The following is a 22,296-nucleotide window of genomic DNA, read 5'->3' as shown; positions in this document are numbered from 1 at the left end:
CCAGGGACAAAGGGACTACACTAAACCTTAGGGAGAGAGCAGCGTCATCTTGTCCTTTCCAATTTGACTAAAAAGAATCACTGGGTCCATGCGGGCCAGATGCCGGCTGGGATCATTAGGCGTGTGTCTAACAGGGAGCCGCTTACCCAAAGAGAGAAGCCGTGTGCCGCGCCACCTGCCCAGGGATAAGAACCTCCCTGGGACCCTTAAAGTGAGAGCGGGAGAATGCTGAGCCTCTTTAAACAGATGAAGCTAAGTAAAACCACGGCTATTTATCAGAGCTGCAGCCACTTGATTTGCCACTCCTCACATTGCCTCACCTCTGATCGGCCATTCATTCACCGCGCTGCTATCAGCCAACACAAAGCATGAATCAGGAAACAATATGGTCCAAGTAAGCTAAAAGCAGCTCCCCCATCTGGCACCAGGGAGAAATAATTATATTAATATGGATTATGTATTATATCGTTGGCGCCTGAGACTTGACATTTGACTGAACTTAGATTTTGTTGAACTGCACAGATTTCCGAGAGTTGCCTGGTTTGTTGTTCTCATTGTGTACAGAATTACAGACTGGACACATAGTAGTGACCTGATGACCACACCATTATTCATTCTGAAGTAAAGAAAATGCAAGGTCTACACAAACATTTGCACGATTGGAGATCATACTCGTGAACATGAGAATCTGATCACAGCTTCAGGAACAGGACAGAACTGTAGGTGACAACGATATGGAAAAATAACTAACACGTGGAACAGACAGTGGTAGAAAGGTTAAACTGCTCCATGTCCTGATGAACTGATGTTGTATTAGAAAGGGCCTCTGGCATAAACCACATTATGATAAGAGTTACACCTTTAAATGTCTTTAGATATTATATATAACTTTTCTATTAGGGGTCAGCTGTTTTCATCAAGATATTGCTTTGCCTGGAATGTTGCACAATATGGGATTAAACTAATCTATCCTGCATTTATTCAAGTTGTGTTTTTATTCCCCAACAATAGCTTGATGAAGATTAATTTTTGCAGTGAGCGGGACAGCCTCTCCACAGATCTGACCTATTTCTGACTAGTGGCACCACCTTCTCTTGTCTCCATAGAGATAGATATGTTTAGGTTTAATGGCAAGTCGACCCACAACCTCAAAAGTGCACTGTTCATCAATTCGAACACATCTGTGGTGGACGTAGTACTTCTGTTAATTGACTTATCCTTCCGATTGTTTTCTCCAAATTATAAAGATATCAGATATATAACATAACATATTATCGGCCATATTCTGTCATCTTCATATTCCCATTCCCAGAGGCTGTAGCTCACCCCTTGAAACTTTAAGCAGGCTACACTCTGGACACAAATGACTCAGAGACAGACGGTATCACTTCTGTCATATTCACGGTCCTGGTGATACTGCATGTCTGAGCCTCTTTCATGTCCAGCTGCACTTGTGAATCTAAAATAACTTTTCTACAAATTTGTCACTAGAGAAGTCAACAGCTAAATCCCTGTCAGAGCTGAATGATTCTGTGCCTCTGTTGTGTATCAGTGATGCAGCTCCCTGTGGAAAACTCTCCTCCAAAAACACATGCACACACTCGAAGAGAGAATGTAGTGGGAGACAGATTATTTTCACTCGACTTCACTCTCCGGGGGACAATCTGTCTGCGTTATACCAGTCTTAGTCACTGATATAAAGTAACTCCAGTTTCTATCACTTTTCCAAACTGTCTTTTAAACAGTGGCTATTATGTATAAAGTATTTAGGTAAATGGACCCTTGTGCCGTAGTGGTAATAATTGCTTTCCTTCTTTGCCTTTTTGCCCATACTAGTATTTTAGAGAGAAGGGAGAAGGCCAGGAGAAAGTTAAAATGCTATAATGGGAGGGGTATTTTGAAACTAACAAAAATGTCTCATTAAAAAGCATTATACCAAATCCATGGAGCTTCAGTCTCACAAGGTTTGGTCATTTTGGACCCATATGTGCGTTGTTTAATTAGGATCTTTATCGGTCTACTTTTACTGAAGTGCTGAAACAGGTGAAATAATAACTTCTTTATAACTTCATAATGTTCAGGTGTTGTGAAAACCTTTAATCAAATCAAGTATCCACTTTCCAAAAAGAGATGTACATTGAAATGCAAGTTCTGTAATTGTAATTTACAGGATAAACTGTTTTAAATAGAAACAGTAATGACAAAAAGCTGGGGCAAAACAGTGACCAGAACTAATGGGGCCATAATGCCGATGAAGAGCTGTATCTGCCTCATGCACTCTGCTCCCGGCAGCCCCTCAGGCCATCGCCTCAGGTAAAAATCGCAAGATTTTCTCCTGTAAATCCGACTTTCCTCTGTCAAGCGGCATGTTTAAATCAATGAGCTGGAGCATGATGCCTTTAGTAATAACAGTTTAAAGCCATTTGTCCTCTCATTCTGTCACTGTTTAACTATAAAAAACAAGTGTTCAGTCAATAAAGGACAAGGTAAAGTGCTAACACGTACACAGGACAATGTTTAAGTCATTTAGCTCACAACACAACAACAACAACAACAACTAACAGCACAAATAAACATGCCGTGTTAGTTTCCAGTTATGCTTTTAATAGCTCCACATATGACAAATTATTGCTCAGATGTGGAACTTAACTTTCTTTTCAGCAGACACGCAGCCCTCCAGCTGCCACAAAGCCTAATCATTACATTGTTCTTGATGAATTGCCAGCCAAAATAATTATGCACTCTACAAAAACTCTTAATTAGCAGAATCTCGTCTTCAATCAAGTATCTAAATTACATTTGTACAGTTCAGTGATCGCTGTCCAAAACGAGGATTCTTGAGCTGTAAAAAATACACTGGCCCATAAATGGTTCCATCGAATGGGTGACCACTCACTGAATGAATCATGTCCTAATAATTAAATTGTATGGCATACCCAGAGTGTTAACTTTAGTGGATGCACATTGAGCGCTTCTGACTTCTCAATAGGCTTTTAAAGAAATTAAGTGATGGGCTCGGACAATAATTTCTCTTTTCTGGGTCATTGATTGTTCTCCTTTTTGGCTCCTCAGACCCATTTTGCTTCTCAACTAAAGATTTGCAATCAGGGTCTCTTCCCTTATTGCTATAAATTAGACCAGACAAGGTAATAACATGATGTATAGGATTGAGCCATCACATTGGCTACTTAAGAAATGTACTCTTCAAATATTTGCCTCAAACGTCAACATCATTCTTAAGTACGATTGATTTTTTTTATTAGGCCCGAGCCCCTACAGGGCGTAGGGCCTATTGCTTCCGCAACGATGAGTGCGAAGCACTCATCGTTGCAAACTGTCTTCACGAAGCGCAACTTCGTGGCAGCACCGCGACCTTGCACAGACTCCTGTGTCCTAGCAACCCATGCCGTAGGCATGGGACATGCATATTTGTTCTTGCTAGCATGTCAGCGTCAACAATGAGTCAATGGGCGAAGCCCATTGACTCATTGTTGACGCTGACGCAGCGCGAAGCACTCATGTCTCCAAACACACTCCTGGCATCGAGCCCTATCCAAGCCCCCATGCCGCAGGCATGGGCCATACTTGTTACTGCTAAAATGAATGGAAGTCAATGGGAGGTCAATGGCGGACCCCGACGCCATGGCGAATGACGAGCGCGTTAGCGCTCGTCATTCGCCATTGACCCCACGGTGACGTGGGGAAAGTCGAGAGCTTTCAAAAAATGTATAATATGTGTTTCTAATGTTATCGGATATATTGTTTTTGCTAAAAATATTATTATTTTTTTTTTTTTTTTTTTTTTATTCTTCTGCTCTTTGAGCAGTAATTTGACCCCCTGAACATTTTCAAAAACTCACCAAATTTTGCCCAAAATTCAGGTCTGGCGAAAAATTTATTTTTTTATGTGGTGCATCATTGGGCATAAAAAAATGGCGCGACAGCGCCCCCTGCAAAAGTCAAAATACATTGCGTCAATGGGAGACGTCGCAACGTCAAGTTTGGCGTAGAGCCACGAAATTTGGTACACGCATTCTTCAAGTGATGCCAAATAAAAAAGATTATTATAGCCACGCCCCCTGAGGCACAGGAAGTCGGCCATCTTGGATTTAAAATTCCAAAATGCCGAGTCAGCGTTTTCGCTGACGTCGCATTTTCGTCAACTCCTCTGAAGGCGCTTCACCTGCAGAGCTGAAATTCACTGTACATCATCTAGACAACTGGGGCATCAAAAGTTATCCAATTTATGATGATCCCTTCTACGGTTTCCGTGCGGCGAAGCCGCAAAATTCTATCGGAATTTTTGCAATTTTCAAAAGTCAAAATTTGCTCCCGTTTGCGCATGCAAAGTCCGATTTTGCTCAAATTCGAATCAGTTGTAAAACTTTCCGGCCTAATTCCAATGTTTGTGAAAGAAATAAATTTGGCGCGACAGCGCCCCCTACAAAACATCTAATATATTTGTATGGAAGGCCGAAAATTTAGTTTTCCCAAATGTTACCAAATTTGACACAAAATTCCATTGGGTCATCCCAATCAATAAAGTCAATCAGACCTATGTCGTCTTTTGCACCGTGTTGCCATGGCAATGCGCCAAACTGCCAATGTTATCCTAATGGGAAACCTCCCAATTTTTCCCATTCATGGGAAAAATATTACTTTTAAGGAATAATTTGAAATTTGGCACCATGACTCTTCATGTCATCCTGATCAAAAAAGTCAATCAGACCCATGTCATATTTTTCACTGGGTTGCCATGGCGATGCGCGAAAGCGCCCATGTTATCCTAATGGGGAAATTTCCAAATTTTCGTACATTTCAAAGTCTTATAACGACTTATTACCGTCAACGACGAACACAAAATTTGGCACAGTGATTCTTGAGGTCGTCCCCGTCAAAAAAGTCCGAGGGGCCAAGTTTGTATTTTGCACGGTGTTGCCATGGCGATGCCTGGAAAACCCATGTTTTTGCATTTTGTGCATCAGCACTTCAAATGTGTTTTGACTTGTTTGGTGACAAGTGCAGCCCAAAGCCCCAATAAAAAAAGGGACAAGTGGCGCGTTAGCGCCACCCACAGGGAGTGCCGGGTCGGCCGAGTGCGAAGCACGGCCCGCGAGGGCCGTTCGATGCCGCTTGCGGCTTTAATTTTTTTTTTATTACAGCTATAACTGTTTTCTTCATATTCAAGCACCTGACTTTTTGCAGTAACCTGAACTAGCTGAGAAAGATGACGATGCTTTTTCGAAATTTTAGCTCTCCACAGAAGTTTACAGATCAAACTTGTAAATACACTGATAGCTCCGTTTGTCATTTCCCAAACACACTCTCTAACTCTGGTGAAAAGTGATAAATCTACTCTCCCATACTTTCAAACAGCTTCATAAAGAAAGATTATGGTAAAATCAGAAACTTCCATTTCTCAGACCTGTACATATCATCAAAAAAGCTTTCAGAGTCAAGCAGCACTATGATAGACGAGCATTTGAAAGCACAATGCTTGGGTATTGTGCATGCCATGAAACTTATTTTATACGGTCCATGATAGATGTTGTTTAGAGCGATTTAAGCGGCCCTTATGCTGGTGTCAGCATCTGACCCCTCCGCAGTGATAAAGCTATCAGAAAGAGAAAGTAGAAGCCCAAGTGAAATATGGAGGGAGGGACACGTGTGCCAGATAAACTCCTGCAGACTGGGCACGCTCCCAGCTCCACAAGAGACGCTTCAGTCTGATCTGCATAAAGTACTACACCACATCAGCCATGACAGAAAGCACCTCCGTATTCTGCACAAACTCATATTTACTATTATGAACTACGACAAAACATGCACGTGCATTCATACAGTACAAGCATTTCAGACAAGGGACAGAACAAATATCTTTCAAAATGGAAATTGCAAATCGGAAAAAATAGATGTGGCTGGTACATTAAAGGATTAGAGACCAGAGTATTGTTTGACAGTGTCTGGTGTGAGCAGACTTTAGTGTTACAGAAGTCAAAAAAGTGTGTATTTAGTGAAACATCAAAGTGAACATAAAGAAATTATAATATCGCATTTGTTATTTTTATTATCTCTAAAATTAAATTATCAAGCATGTCATAGTATCAAAAAAAAAAAAAAAACTCCAAAGAGAGCTGCAAAAGGAAGTGATTAAACATAAGATCACAAACATAAACCCACAGTGAAACTTTCCAAACAAGGGTTTAGAATTAATTTTGGGAATTGTGCGTTTAATTTTACAGTTTATCCACTTTTGTTCATTACTTGAAACTCGACCAAGAGATTTACAGAAAATTTGAGCACATTTCTAATAGATTGCCACAGTATCATCTTAATATCATTGTCTGAATAACACATAAAATGTTGAGCGATTCATTGAGTTGATATTAGGGCTGTTGTCCTTTAGTTGTTTAGTCAATAAATCTGTCAGTGTCTTAGTCCACCAAAATTTGTATTAGTATTAGATTAGACTTTTATTTAGATTGTGAGGATTTATATGGGACACCAGCATAAAAGGAGAGTGAGTTTACAGAGCTTTTATCACGCCTCCTTTTTAGTTGATTAATCGATCAGCAGGACATGTCTTCAGTCGACCAAGAAGGGTCTCAAAGCTGGGTTCTTCCTCTGTTTTCCTCAGAGAATATGACACTAAAATGCTAAGATAAAACACGAAAATATAAGCTACAAATTTTAAAAACCTGGCCTCCTCTTTTAATAGGAACTGATGCTTTTGTTTTGTTTTGTCTTATTACTAACCGTCTAAAAACATGTCCGGTTAATCACATGAAACACAGCTGACATAGTGTGCATCTTCTCATAGGTTGGTGGTGGGCTGGCCTCCTGCGCCGAGCCGTACTATGGAACCTATGCAGCGCGGGTCAAAACCAGTCCCTCTAGACCTGTACCAGATGCGGGTGATATTTTATTTTGTTCCATTTTATTCTCTGTCTGAGGCCCACAAGGCTATAGATCCTATACATTCACAGTGTGGGTCTAATTTTGTATTCTCTGTAGATCGGACAAGAACACTGTAGTTGTAGTTGGTACACACATCTGTTTACAGGCCACCCTTTACTGTGACATATTACTTCACCTCTTTATACTTTATACTTGCTTCCTCAATTCACTACTTTGTTGTGTCAAGCCAAACTGTAACTTATTGGTTGTAATCTGGGATCCAGGTCACCCCAGCTGTTGGACCCAATCCAAGTGAAGGTCTGTTAAGCCGTGACCACGGTTTATTCCACCATTTGTGTCACCTGGCATTGCCTTTGACATCTTTCACCCAGCTGACTAATGAGTAGTTACTCTGTTCAGCCAATCTTCACTTATAGCTTCTTGTCTTCAGTGGCTTTATGACATTATTACAAGACTTTATCACCGCCATCAATACTGCAGGGTGGGTCCCCACAAAACCAGGTTTCCACAACCACTCCAAAGTGTGCACTACGCCGTATATAAGCCAGGCTCACAAACGCCCTTAACACGATCACACAAAATCAAGACTGAAATCAGGCACTTTATTTTAGGCCATGTACATTCAAATGTAAAAAGTTTTAGGTTTTTTTTTTTATTATTATTATTTAAGTTTAATGTCAGTAATACCTGACTTAGATCTGTTTTTAATGCGTTTGTTTTAATACAGTAACATTATGGGAAAAGATGAGATTCAATACAACTAGAAAAAAAGAAAATTGCATGTTAATTTTGCAGTAGTGAAATGTACTTATTACAGACACTTCTAGTACAAAATAAAGTACACATATATGGAATACTAAAGCACGCAACCAAACAAAATGTGCAATAAAATATTAGGTAGATTAACAAAATATGACAGAAAATGGCAAAACTGAAGATAATGTTGGTGTAACTTGGTACAGAAGAATTGGAAGTGCAGCACTTGTCTGCCCTCTGTTGGTCAGGAGATGTTATGAAGGCAGAAGTATGAAACCGATACTTAAACTGAAGCAGGGAGTCGACATGAATACCAAGATTTGTCAGCTTCTCCTCATAGTTCTCACCAATTCCTCTGTTCTCTTTACATCAGCATCTTCACAGGTACAGGGTCTTATGCTCAAGACAAACCAGGACCAACAAAGTTCAAATATGGAAGAATTTTGCATGTCTAATTCACAAAATATGCTAAACTGACTTTTGTGTTTATGTTATGGTCTTTCCTGTTTCCTAATTCTGCAGTTTATGTCCTTTTACAGATTCTAAAACATTACCCACTTGTCTTATTGTATGAGCCTGTAGTTTAGACATTGACTAAATGGATGAGTTTCTTTTCTTGGGACACACGAAAGAGCATTACCACTTGAATGAGGTGCTAGACTAATTCTATAGACAAAACAAAAATCTCAGGTCTAATCAAAATCTCAAAGCTCATAACACTGATATTGCTTTGTTCAGCCACAGTCCAGTCCAGTCCACTGCCCATCCTAGCACTGTGTATTGTGAGAATCAAATCCATAAATAGTATTTTAAGTTACAAAATGTGAAATAACAATTTAAAACCTGCCCCAAAAGTAAAAATGGCTCTATATAGCATGTGATGTTTAATATACTACTTACTCATTAAATTAAATATATTTTCCTACAGCGAAAAAACACAAATACATTTATGTTTTGTTCGTAGTCGTACAGACATATTGATGGATTATATATGATGTGGTTAAATATAACAGTGCCTGATTGTTCCTGTGATGATGCCGTTAGGTGTAATACAGGCTAAAGGCAGAGCTGAGTGATTCATTGAGCTTTACACAAACAGCTACACTTAATGGTCCTCCAGTATCTTACACTAATCTTACCGTTTATGGTCCAACTTCAATATCATGCCTTATACAGGATCTACAACTGCAGGACATGTGGAAGAATAAAAGGAATTCTACTGCAATCTACTGCTGCCATCTAGTGACACGCCAAGTATGACACTGTATTCAATGGTTCTGTGACACTGTCCTCTGGTCTCCCTAGAACTTCTATAAATTCAATAAACCAATTCTACAACCCTAAAGTCTAAGTAAACGTATGTTGCAATGAGTCTAAGCTACGCACATAAAATATAGATGCATATAAAATACAGCAAAGTAAATATAAACAAATGGCTATAGCCTCTTTTCCACTGGCAGAGTTCACTTGATGTCTTACAGTGGGTTTGGTGTGACTCGCTCCAGGGTCCAAGGGAAAGGGGTCCACAGGCACGAGTCTGTGAGACTGACATCACTCAAATATTACAAATGTTTTATTTATAAAATCTAAACCATATCTGAATTATACTTGTTTTATTAGGCCCAAACAAAAAAACAAAAAGAAAAACAAAAACTATCTACTCAAAGTGTGTGGCTTCAGACCCCTCAAACAGGGGGTACGGTTCACTTCACTCCAAAGTGAACAGATGGAAACTTATTATTCTGTTTTTAAGACATGATCTAAACGTGTCATTTACTGTTAAACATCGCAGGGTTTGCAGGGAAATCAAAACAGTGGAACATCTCCTCACATTAAAGAACATGAGGCTCCAGCAGATTTAAAACCAGAGGAAACTCACGAGTCTCCAAGAGATCAGGACCATCCACCCCACTCACACTAAGTGCACAATATCCTGCGTGACCCACAGCACCCCGCGCGAGCCACAGCACCCCGCGCGAGCCACAGCACCCCGCGCGAGCCACAGCACCCCGCGCGAGCCACAGCACCCCGCGCGAGCCCTGCTGGCCTCAGGTCCCTCAGAGAATACAGGGCCATTGGGCAGTGGTGATGTAAACAGTACGGGGGCTATTGCGCATGTTTACTATTATTAAAAATAGTGATAATTATCAGAAAATACTTTTTTGCAGGCATTATTTTTTATTATATAAAAAATATGAATAGGGTATTATTGTAACAACAAACTAAAACACTGGAACACTGAAACAAAAGTGAAATGAATCTGAAGTTTACAGTGTTAACCACAAACAGGCGACTGCAATATGATGACTGGGTTTATTTTCAGAACAGGGAAGAGTTTAGTATCAATACGTCTGGGACTTAGGATTTACTTTTATTTTGATTCATAAGAACAGAATGAGTTCAGTTTGGCCAGAGGTGAGGCGCGTGTTTTCAGTTTTACTTTAGGATTAAGGTTTTCACTCTATTACTTAGGTCCAAAAGATCATTCGCTCCTGAGCAGTGCGCATGGGCCTGTGTGAACACGAGTCTCATTCTGGACCAGTGAACGGCCGGGCCCGCACTCGCCGCCCTACGCAGACGCTGTGACAGTAAAAGTGTTTGGAATTGAGCAAAAATGGCTTAGATTACACATATTTATATGAATGGGCGCTGCAGACCTGCTGTTTGACACGTTCGTCTGACGAGGCCATTTGGATCAACAAATGGCCTCGTCCACAGTCTCGTCCTGCCTCTGCGCAGCTGAGCCTTTCCTCCTGTGCCACCAGGGCGCACACTTCAGTGAATTTAGCCCCAGATGAAAGAAAAGAGCACCGTGTATAAGGGAAGTGTTTGTTTCGTATAGCACAGCTGTACTCTACCATAAAGAGCTTGGTAACTTACATATTTGCTGATTTACTCCCTGGATTCAGTCCCTGCAGTTCTTGACGTTGTCCAAACGCGTCCATGTTCATGTAATTCTTATTTTCTCGCGCAGACTGTCCTTGCGGGTTTCTATGCAGCGCATCAGATGCTTGTAAACTTCAACAGGAATGAAAAACTCTGTTAGCTTCTGCCTCATACCGTAAAAGTTCGTCAAATCTCTTACGCACCTCGTGTGACCTGCAACTGTCCCGCTGTCCCTGTGGAGTTTGTCGTTTGACTCTGGAGCTGTGCGCGGGGCTTTTGGGGATGGTCCACGGGTGTTTATTGGTGTTTACTGCTGTAATATCAGTTCACTACAGCCTCTTCCCATGGGCCGTTGACTTGACCAACGCTAAACGCACAGACACAGAGTCTGGTTACATTTCTCTAATAGACTTTAAATAGAGCCACAGGCTGTTGACCTGACCCTCGAAACAGGTCGGATACTTCATGTAGCAGCCACTGACACATCCTTAATCAGCCCTAAACAGACACACCTGGGCACACCTAGTGGGACCAAACAGGAAGTACAGTGACACACAGTGGCTGGTGGTGCAAACATATAAAAGGGCCTCAAAATGGATCTTTGAAAGACAGAAAATACAGAAAGTAACACATTAGGCTACGTTTTCTTGTGAAATATTTTGGTCAACATTTAGGTAATATTTAAACATGTTTTTATAAATTTGGTTGATTGACCAAATTTATAAAAACATCTGCCGCCTCAAGTGGACACTAACCCTATTTATCTGTCTGTTTTTCCATCCAGTTTGGTCCAATGTCCACGTCACCACTGACGCCTTCACCTTCCAGGCCCCAGCTCTTGGTACTTCTCTAGTTTCTTGGGTTCTTTTCTCTTGATGTTCCCATCACTTGGTCCTGCAGTATCCATCATAATAGTTTTAAAATGTTTTCTATATTATTATGCAGAGCAGCACATTGTAAAGGCAGTAATTGAGTTTGTAGTAATTTCAAATTAAATATTTTGGGTAAAATAATTAAAATCAGCCCTTTATTATGCACAATATTGGCAGACCTGTTAACTGTTGGGAGCTCTGGATGAAGCTTGGACATAAAAAAATAATAATAATAAATAAATAATTGTCTTTCTCTTCTACATTGTTCACCACCCGTTAACAGCACTTCTACATTTGCAGAAAAGTTATCATCCCTTTCCATGTTTTGTTTTTTACGTTTAATATTATTATTCAGTGTCACAGGGCCCTCACTTTATTTATTTTCTTTTTCCCAGTATTTTTTTCTTGTTTGTACTAAGGTACCAATGAATCCTTCATTCTTGTGCCCCTGCACACCTTATTACTCACTTAACACACAGCTCATAAACTATTGTTTTAATAAAAGCCTTTTTGATTAAACATTGAAGTCTATGTGTCTTCTGTTTTATTGCACTGAGTCTTAAGTGGTTGGATTAAAGCAACTAAGGTTGGCATTTTAATGTGCAACCATAAAGAAGTATTGAATTTCTTTCTACCTGAAAAGAAAAGTAAACAGGTTCAGGGCTAAACCCACCAGAGCCCAGATGTCCTAGAGGTGCTGTGTTAAAAGACAGCAGCAGAGGGAAAAAACCACATGTTTTGAGAAGTGCTGATGCAGTACTGGACAGTAGGTTATTTAAGGAGATGATGTAAATAGTGCGCGTTACCTCCAAGTGCAAGGCTGGAGAACAAGAAGCTTGAGGCAGAACTAACATTGCAAATACTGCAATAGCAACTGCAATGTTAAGTCCAACTTACAACAAATATGCACTAACTGTAATGCATGTTTAATATTTGCACAAATCTAGCTTTTACAAGACTTTTAAATGACATATCTGAAATTTGCAACATGCGACTTCCACCCGTTTGTTTACAAGAATTATCAATATTTAAATAAAAAGAATCAATGCCATAATGCATTCAAACACCTTTTCTCGTGCTCATACTAAAGAATAGAATAAGAAATATTCTCTCTTACCCACATCTCTGTAAACTCACAGAGGCTCTTGTTTCCTCCAGACTAGTCTGTAAAATGGACTCGAGAGGAACTGCCTCATCTCTGATCGGGACAGTAAGTCCCTTTAGGCCACATCACACCTGCACAAATGAACCCCGAGACATCACCATCACATAAGCCCTCTGTGACAGACAACAACACATCACCAGTTTTAGCTTCTCTCCACTGACTCCATGTTTAGGAAGTAATTCAATATTTTACAGAAAACTTGATGGATCTTACGCCCAGATCATAAGAGAACTGTCAAATATTACGAGTCGCTGTCATTTCTCTATGGACTACAGTGACATTTTTGTGGATAGAATTTATCTTGATTCTTATTATGGACAACTATATTTATTTTCATCACAGGCAAGGACAAATTTACCTCTGGAACAAAAAGGGATATTTTAGTGAATGCATCTTTATTGACATTTGATTGAGTCTGGCTTTTACCAAAAACAGTCAAAATTTACTGAACTCAAAAGCATTTATATTAGCCCTGAGAGCAACAAGGAACAGAGCAGCTGAGACGATTTGTCCAGTGCAGACCCAAGTGTGTTTATTACAGCAAAAAATAAATAATATTTACAGAAATAACAGGGACAATTTTAAAATCAGCCTGACAGTAACAGCCTGTACACACTGCACCATTTCAAGCAGACTGAGGTTGGCCCCTCCCTAAATTGACTACCCTCTACCTGCACAGATAAGAACCAGTGTCGTAAAGGCTGGAGTAGGGTGGACCAAAGACGTGCAGAGCTGGGGGCAAATTTACAGTGCTTTATTTACAGTTAGTGAAAATATCAACAAAAGTCCATTAATCCAGCAAGGAGCAGGGAGCGGGGTGCGCGCAGAGCCCAGGGGCGCTGAGGGGAGCAGAGACGCAAACAGGGAACCGCCGGAACCGGGACGAAGACAGGACCGGGAACACAGCCAGAGGAAGCCGAACCGGGACGGATCGGAGAGCGGGAGCTAGAACAGGAGACGTGGAGCAGGCGGGGTCCAGCACGAGACAAGGAGGTGAAGGTAAGGAGTTATGACGATACCAGAACAGGAGCACGGAGTCAGGAGCAGGACCAGAGACCAGGAGCTGGGGAGGTCAGGAGCACCAGAACGTTGACACGCGGACGATCTGGCTCCGAGTGTCTTCTCCCAGCTCCTCTTATCCACGCAGGTATGGTGATTAGCCAGATGGAACACAGGTGCGCGCGGGAGGAGCCGAGAGCTCCGCCCAGCTCCGGGTTCAGGCGAGGGAGGGGGAAGAGCACCCAGGGAGGCACAACAGGAACAGAAATACACACATCATGACAATAACTATATTTTTAAAAGATAACCTTCCCAAAAACAGTGTTAACAATTACTGTATCAATTCAGTCACAAAATAGAGCTTTATATAAATTTAACAATGCTAAATGTAGAAACAGTCTAGATACAAAGTACTAAAATATGTAGACACCCCTCCTCCTCAGACAGAGCTGTCGACCCCAGAACCTTCTTAAGGTGCTCCGGCTCCAGGGGGGCAGACAACACAGGTGAGTATAAATTCAAACAGGCCACTTTAACTGCAAGCTACCATTTCACTTAATAAACATTTTAAACTTGAGAGTTTGTCATTTTTCCCTGTCTGCTTTAAGTTTAGGCCTTAGGACTAGTTACATCACAGCATTGGTAAACTTCCCTTTAATGTCTCTGGAGCTCACATTGGAAATCGCAGGCTGACAATGGCCACAGACTTCCCAGCCTCAGTATTTGGTGTAGTGATTAAAAGGAAATTAATATAACTACATTCCCATGTGCATGTGCAGTGAAGCTCTAGAACATGTGGCCTACGCAACAAGTAGGCCACAGTTTGGTGCTTAATAAACAAAAACTCAAATCCATGTGTACAGCAGCGTACAACTGCCAAATCTGTAATTAAATAAAAGTCAGTATGACAGGTTACCATCATACTGTCATGAAATTACATGATACTCTGATAAAATTACATGACAGTAACATTAAATTATGTGATAGTTTCACATTGTAAAATTGTTATGAAATTGCACGATATGTAGAATGAGGAAAACAGCATCAATGGAGGATCTATCCACTTTTGTGCACTTGTATGGCAATATATCGGCCATGTTACTGATGTTGACATGGTTTTTCCAAAATGTAGTGGTAGTAATAGTAGAAGTAGCATTAGTAGTAGTGTCTCTAGGAGAAGGTGCGTAAATAGCAGTGACACATCACCAATTGTAAGACAAGCCCATGAGAGAGCGATGAAATGACTGTCAGCGCTGTACTCAACCTGTGGTCTTAAACATTCAAGTGCATGGCTCAGCTCGGAGCTATGAGAGACAGATGACTTGAGTCACCCTCTTTATGCACAGATTAAGGTATGTGCCCGTAATCTACAGCTGTGCGCAGCAAAAAGCAACTGTGTTGTTGACAAAATCCTACACCTTCAGTAAATAAATCATACGTTTAATAGCACCTACTTAAGCTGCCTGCATATCTTTGTTCTGATCCACCAATCTGCCTGATTCTCTTCTGCTGTCACTGTCCTGCAGAAATCTATGCCCCATGCGTAAAGGTGAGCCAGACACTACTGCCTATTGGGATTGTGTGGCCAGACATAGACACTGCACAGACTCATAATAGGTGTTACATTTGGATGAATAGTGTAAATAAAAATTTGGCTGATTTTGTGTTGGTCCATGTTTTCCTCCTGGAGCAGCCCTGCTACAACCCCTACTGGTCCATTGTCCAACAAAGATCATCTTCCTAGGGTCATCAGACCGAGCACCAGCTATGGGCAGACACAAAGCTATAAATAGGTGAAGGGCTCTGGAGGTGAGGCTGTGGCTGTCCAGGCCGTCTGTGGGTTATGCTCCCCCTTTCTGAGACCGAGTTATCAGCGGCAGAGAGGTGATCAATCCCCAAGGCAAGGACTGGGGTGACACTCTGCACAGTACCCAGTACTCGGGGCCTTGGCCCTGCAAAGATGAGCTTCAAATGGACCAACAGGTTGTAGCAGGGCTGCTCCAGGAGGAAAACATGGACCAACAGGAAACTGTCTGTTTGCTGTGCCTCATTACTGGTCCTGAGGTTTAGCTTGGACATAGTTGACACAAATACACAGAGGGAGTAGTAGGCTATGGCAGGAAGGAGCTCACAAGGATTGGGTTCAAACTTGTGGTGTGCACTCTTGTCGAGCATGAATCAGCACTGAACATTTTTGCATAACGCACCAGTCTGACCCTTGAGTGGACTGTGGGTCCAAAATTCCATTTGCTCGCACTCATCAATGAGAAATATCCACAGAATTCCCATGAATGACGATGATCAAAGTGTCCACAATCGATACTCCCACTGTCTGTAAAGAGGCATCACAGCCTCCAGACAGGCCGAGTGAAAAATAACCACCAGTGCAGTGTTTTGTCTAGCCGCCTTGGGGAGTGATCACCTCTCTGTCTTTGACAACTCAGTCTCAGAAAGGGGGAGCCTCCCACAGAAACCTATCCACGGTCTGAAGCCCAGAGCCCTTTGTCTAGTTACGGCTTTGTCTCTGCACAGTACCTAGTGCTCAGTGCCTTGTCCCTGGAAAGATGAGATCCACTTGACAATGGACCAACAGGTTGTAGCAGGGCTGTTCCAGGAGGAAAACATGGAACAACACCAAATTGGCCAAATTATTATTTACACTATTCATCCAAATATAACATCCACTGCAGGCTGTGCAGTTTATACATTTGGCCACTCACCTTTATGCATGAGGCCCAGATTACTGTGTGACAGTGACAACAGAAGATCTTCAGACAGATTGCTGGATCAGAATGAAGATACACGGGCTGATTAAGTAGGTGCTATTGAATGTATGATTTATTTATTGAGGGTGTAGGCTTTTATCAACAACGGTGAGCTGCATTTTGCTGTGTGCAGAGCTGTAGACTATGGGTACATACCTCAATCTGTGCGTTAAGTTGAGTTCATTCAGCGACTGACTTGGACGTGGAGGACCACAGGTAGTTTACAGTGTTTTACAGGGTCATTTCAGGTGATGTGGCCTTAACATTTATGCATGAGCAGTAGTCCTACTCCTGGAGGCACTACTACTACTACCACAAACCATTACTACTACTACTACACCTACTGCTACTATGAGTGGGAAAAGTCATGCCAACATCAGTAGCATAGCCTATATCTCACCACACAGACATGCAAATGTGGAGAGGTCCTCCACTGATGCTGTAGTCCCTGACAGTATCGTCATATCATATGAAATCTTGTTTAGAAATAAAAATAAATTAATGTGATAGTGTCATGTTAAAATGTGATGCTGGTTATTTAAGTGCAGATTTAGCAGTTGTAGGCTGCCGTACATGGGAATCATCTAGAATGCTGTATTATTTCATGAATCATTAGAGCAGAGAGATGTTTGACCATGCGTGCCACACACGCACAGCAGTCAAATGATCGTGAGAGTTCTAATGAACGTTAATTGATTTTAAGGGCAGACAGAAGTTGTAATGTTACTTTTTGTGTTGCCCAAAGTAAAGGGTTAAAACAAGATTCATAATAATTTAGTAATATATATGCCATAATTCATTAGTTACTACTTCATGCAAAAACATTTTGTTAAAAAAAATAAAAAATAAAAATGACTATGCGCTCAGTATTGGTTTACTTGTTTTATTTTGAAGACCAAGGAAGTTGTCACAATGCATTATGGGTAGCAGAAACAAAATTCAGTCAAATGAAAAAAAATGTGTTACAATAAGCCCAGTATGTCCCAAGTGCTCTCCCTGTGTCCTGTCATATTTACAACTATGAAACCAACGGCTTTTTACACCACAATAGTAAAGAATTGTAAGCTGCATTAAATGAGCAAAGACGCTCAGTTTCCGACACAACGACACAATGATGGAGAACGCTCAAGGAAACGCTCAACCCAAAGCATCATCAAAAGCATCATCCAAGGCTGTCTTCAAACTCATGCCCTCCAAAAGCTCAAAGCTCAGTGTACTTGCAGCAGCTGCCCTGCCATGTGCCTCAGCAGAAAGAGGCATATTTAGAAATGTTAGAAGCAGAAAAGAAAGCAGCAGCCAACACAGCAGAGGCCAAAGTTTTAGAAGCTGCTGCAGCTGGTGAACAATATGACAGTGAAAGTGTAAAGAGTGAAGTCCCACTACAAGAAGTCTGACAGAGGACATTGGAGTATGTGCAGCATCAAAACCAGTTGAATTCACAAATATAAACACTACAAGACAAAGAATCTGAAGTTGAACTCTCACTAAGTGCGCAAGACCTCCTTGTCAAGTGGCTCGATAAAGAGTCCTAGCAGCATGTCAAGAGAATCAGAGCTATCTATGTCACTAACCCCAAAGCCGCCATCAAACTGTCATGGGAAAGACTAAACAACTTCCCTCGCCTCATGAGCAGAGACAAAGTCAAACTTAGAGAGCTTGTTGACTTGCTTTTAGAGTTGTGGGTTGCTATCTCCCTGGTCTTGTTTACCTCAACACATCCCGCGGTATCCAGCCCATAGTTGAAAAGCTTCCACCCAATTCCACACAGGTTGAAAATACAAGCAAAGATACAATGTGATATTCACTCCTTTCTCTTATTTTGCAAAGTTTGCCCAAGAGGAGACCAAAGCAAGAAATGACCCATGTTTCAGTATATGCAACAACCAGTATATGAGAGAGCACCATCCAAACAAACTACCCCCCAAAACAGCTGTCACTGTAAACAAAGCAGAGCTTATCACATCGCCAGTGCCCAAATGTTTGGGCTTTCTGGATCAAACCACTACAAGAAATGAAACATACACAAAGAACACAATGTCTTTGGTGCTGTTCTCCCAGTCACACAATAAAGGACTGTGACACTGAACTCAAGTGTGAGGAGTGTCAAAGTGACAAACATGGTTCTGCCATGATTCCTGATTTAAACCATGAATCTCAGCTGCCAATCACACCCAAACCAGAGGCTCAGTTCCAAGACAACACCCCACCAGAGGTAACACCACAGTGCAGTGAGATCTATGGTGGAGACAGTTCTTGCTCCAAGGTATGCCTAGTTTGAGTTTTCCCAAAGGACTAACAGAACGCTGTGCCAAGATGATCCTTGATGATCAGAGCAATAGCTCATTGGTTCATCCCAAATTCTTTGAACAATTTGTGACCTACAATATGAGATGCATCTCAGTGTGACTGAAATGCTTGGCAGAAAAGCAGTGGGCTTTCAGATCCAGCCAATAGTTGGAGGTTTATGTCTAGATCAGGGGTCGGCAACTCGCAGCTCTGGAGCCACACACGGCTCTTTCATCCTGCGGCTCCATGTGGAAAGTATTTAACTGAAGTGTATTTTATTTGTGTTAGTTCTTAGTTCTTTGTTTTAATTAGAAGATCATTGTGATCTTGAAATATTAAAATAAAATTATATTGTATTATTTTTTGTAGCTCAAAATAAGCTTCACACCGTTAAAAACAAACGCCGCTCACGCCTCACAGACGACAGTTTACAGTCCTGCATGAAGATACAGCTCGGATTTGCAGACACTGTGCGCTGAGGTTCAGGAGCCGAAGTCTCTGTAGCACTTCATGCATTTCATAAGCAACACACTATAGTTGTTTATACAAAGTGTAAAGGTAACAAAAAAAACAACAATATACAGTATCTTCATTATATTATCTTCATTTTAGATGTCAAAAAGTATTTGTGGCTCACAGTGTTTTTGTTTTGTTTTTGTTTTTGTGGAAACCGGGTCCAAATGGCTCTTTGGGTGTTAAAAATGGTCAACCCCTGGTCTAGATCTTCTCATTGAATGTACCGAGGTAATGCTTAACCGAGATGCGATACCTTCACCTTGTGAAGTCGCTCTTGTTCAAACTCACTTGCAGCATCTGGCTCCGGTCGTTCCTAAGTACAACCCAGATGTTCAGATTGTACTCTTACTGGGAAGAGACATTATACAGATCCGCAAGACATGGCAACAAGTCAATGAACCCCACAATGCTCCCTTTGCCCAGTGCCTCAACCTAGGCTGGGTAGTTGTTGGGAAAGTGTTCCCAAATTATCAATAAGTCAGCTGTCAATGTCGATAAAACCCATACACTTTACAGCGGGCATTTACCTTTCCTCACTCCTTGTTACAGCAGCACCAACGTCAAAGAGACATCTTGCTATGGCGGAGAGCAGAATGGCCTCTCTACACTCACCTCAAAGGTCAAAAAAGATGTCAAGCATTCAGAGAACAAGACCATTCTAAAAGTAACAGAGAAAGAACAACCTCTCCCAACCTGCAGAGACCAAACAGTGTCAAACTCAACTTTAGCCACAAACCCTCAAAAGAAACAACAGCTATTTGAGCCCGGAGCAATGGACCTGCTCAAGGTCACACACACCGCAACACTGCCTCAAAAAACACTGAAGGCATGCAAGGTTTGAAGCCAGAGGACCAAGCCAACAGTATCAAAGACAACTACAATCCAGTTACTCACATTCAGATAACTGGCCTCTCACCCACCTCCACTGCCTCTCTGTGTTGAACTCTCTAGTACATTTGTTTCTCATTTACAAAGATTATTCCTGCTCATTGTGACACACATGCAAAGGCTGCCATTAACAGAATAGATCACAGGATTTAGAGCAACATGGTCCCTCTCCACCTGGAGACTTCTGTTCAATAGACCTGCCCAGTGACCAGAGCACACAGGTGCAGGCACTCACCAGCCAAGACTCCAAGATCTCAGGATCCTCAGGTCAATGTGCACACAGGTGGCACACAACACACTACAATCTCCAATAAGGCAACGTTGTGCTGCCAAAGCCAATTCAGGCTCTCAAAAAGTAAAGGACAATGGCAATCTCATCTGCTGCATCACGCAAACTGGGGCTTTGTCCTGCATTTCTTTATCAGCAGCAAAAACTTAATTTTCATCAGCTGATGTATTAAGCTCTCAGCAGAAGCCACTGTCCTTTCCTCACTTCCATTAGTGTCTACCGTGGTGTGGGGGCATGTCTTATAGTAGGGTAAGCAATGTGAAACGGGAGGGAAGCGAGAAGGGTGCACGGTCACCGGACCAGAGCACTCTGGCTCTGTGAGGATCAGCTGTCTGGGGCCGTCTTGTGCTTTCTCTCTTTCTGCTACCTGGGCCGGTAGCGCTGCTGCCATCAACTCCTTAGCTCCTGTAGAACGGACCTTATGGTGAAAACACGGAAAAGGAACTCACTCAAACTGCTCAAATAGCAGGCTGTTCAGTCCAATGTTGTATCTTAGAATAATCTTTATTGTTTTGGTTCCTGGATTTGAACTAAAAATAATGGCCAACTGCGGGTGTCATAGCAACCAAAGCGCCAATAAGAAGCAAAACTGTTGAAAGTAACACCCCTTAACACCCTCCGCTGGTTTAGCAGGGAGCGGACTTGTTCCTAACGGTACTGGGAGCGACCTCGGGGAAAAAAAGGCGTCTGATTTGTCTGTTATTAATGTTGATATATTGAGTTACGGACACAGTAGTGAAATAAAAATGCCAGGATCATGTAGAGAATACTGTTTGTATTAACACATTTTAAGACCAAAATGACAAGCCCAACACCAGCAGTTTCAGAGAGAGGGGTGACTTTTTTTTCAATAGAAAGTGAATTGGAGGGGGAAGCACGGCCAAGCTCACTTCCTGTATATACAGTCTATGGATGTCCCTCATTTCCACACTTTGTCCCACTTAAACAAAAGTGCTGTCCCACATTTGGTTCATTTCCATCTGGTCACCTTAAGGACGTCATCCCTGGGTGTCTCAAAGATTTACTTGTGTGTGTCATCTCAATTGTTGTTAGAAAACACACTGCCAGTTATGAAGCAGTCGTGGCATTAGTCTGTCAGACAGGGAGTGCCCACAGTAAAAGTGTGTTTCAATAAAAGGTTCATAACAGGTTTATAATAATTTAGTAATAATAAATATATCATAATTTATTTGTTACTATTTCATGCTAAAAAAATAATAAAAATGTTAAAATATAATCACTATGCACGCACTCAGTATTGGTTTACTCATATTTTATTTTGAAGGCTCAGGAAGTGTGCATTATGGGTAGCAGAAGCAAAATTCAGTCAGATAAAAAACAAACATGTTTACAGTAAGCCCTCTTGGTGATGTCTCAGCTGCTCGTTCTGTGTTTTAAATATTATCTATTCCTACGAAAGCAATTACTTTTCACTCAAGCTTTTTTGCACCACAGTTGTAAAGAATTGTAAACTTTATTAAAGGAGCAACACGCTCAGTGTCCTGGCTCATGAAAACCGAGTTTGTCTTCCTGTTGATCTTCACATACACAGTGCATCCAACACATAGTGACAACAACACACTTATTATGTCATTTTTGTTTTGTTTATTAAGAAATAAACAGCCAAGACATCAGATAAATAAACTGATAGATATTGTTGTATAAAGCAAGATTGAGTGTCCAGTTACGATTATATAGCATATAATAAATAGCTATAATTGTTTGTTTTGTTTGTAAAAAGACAAAAACAAAAAACAAAAAACCCCCAGAAATCACGCTGCCTGCTTGACCTGCCTGTCCACTTGCCTGAATGAATAAATAAATAAATAATTCTGAATCTGAGAACACTGCTGCATCTTAACACTACAGTACTGTCCAAACCCTATGCACTGTGGAGAACCAGAAACATTAGACCTATGGGCGTAGTGACATCACACAGAACTCAACACACATTGG

General features: G+C 41.4%; 1 protein-coding gene across 1 annotated transcript in view; it reads left to right on the top strand.

The window, feature by feature from the left end:
- Nucleotides 1–22,296, top strand: part of LOC117389874 (cytochrome c oxidase subunit 4 isoform 1, mitochondrial) — a 223,807-nt gene that overhangs the window by 40,264 nt on the left and 161,247 nt on the right. The window lies entirely within an intron of this gene.

This window comes from Periophthalmus magnuspinnatus, chromosome 3 (assembly GCF_009829125.3).
Source record: "Periophthalmus magnuspinnatus isolate fPerMag1 chromosome 3, fPerMag1.2.pri, whole genome shotgun sequence".
Taxonomy (NCBI): Eukaryota; Metazoa; Chordata; class Actinopteri; order Gobiiformes; family Gobiidae; genus Periophthalmus; species Periophthalmus magnuspinnatus.
This window is presented reverse-complemented; position numbering and strand designations above follow the sequence as displayed.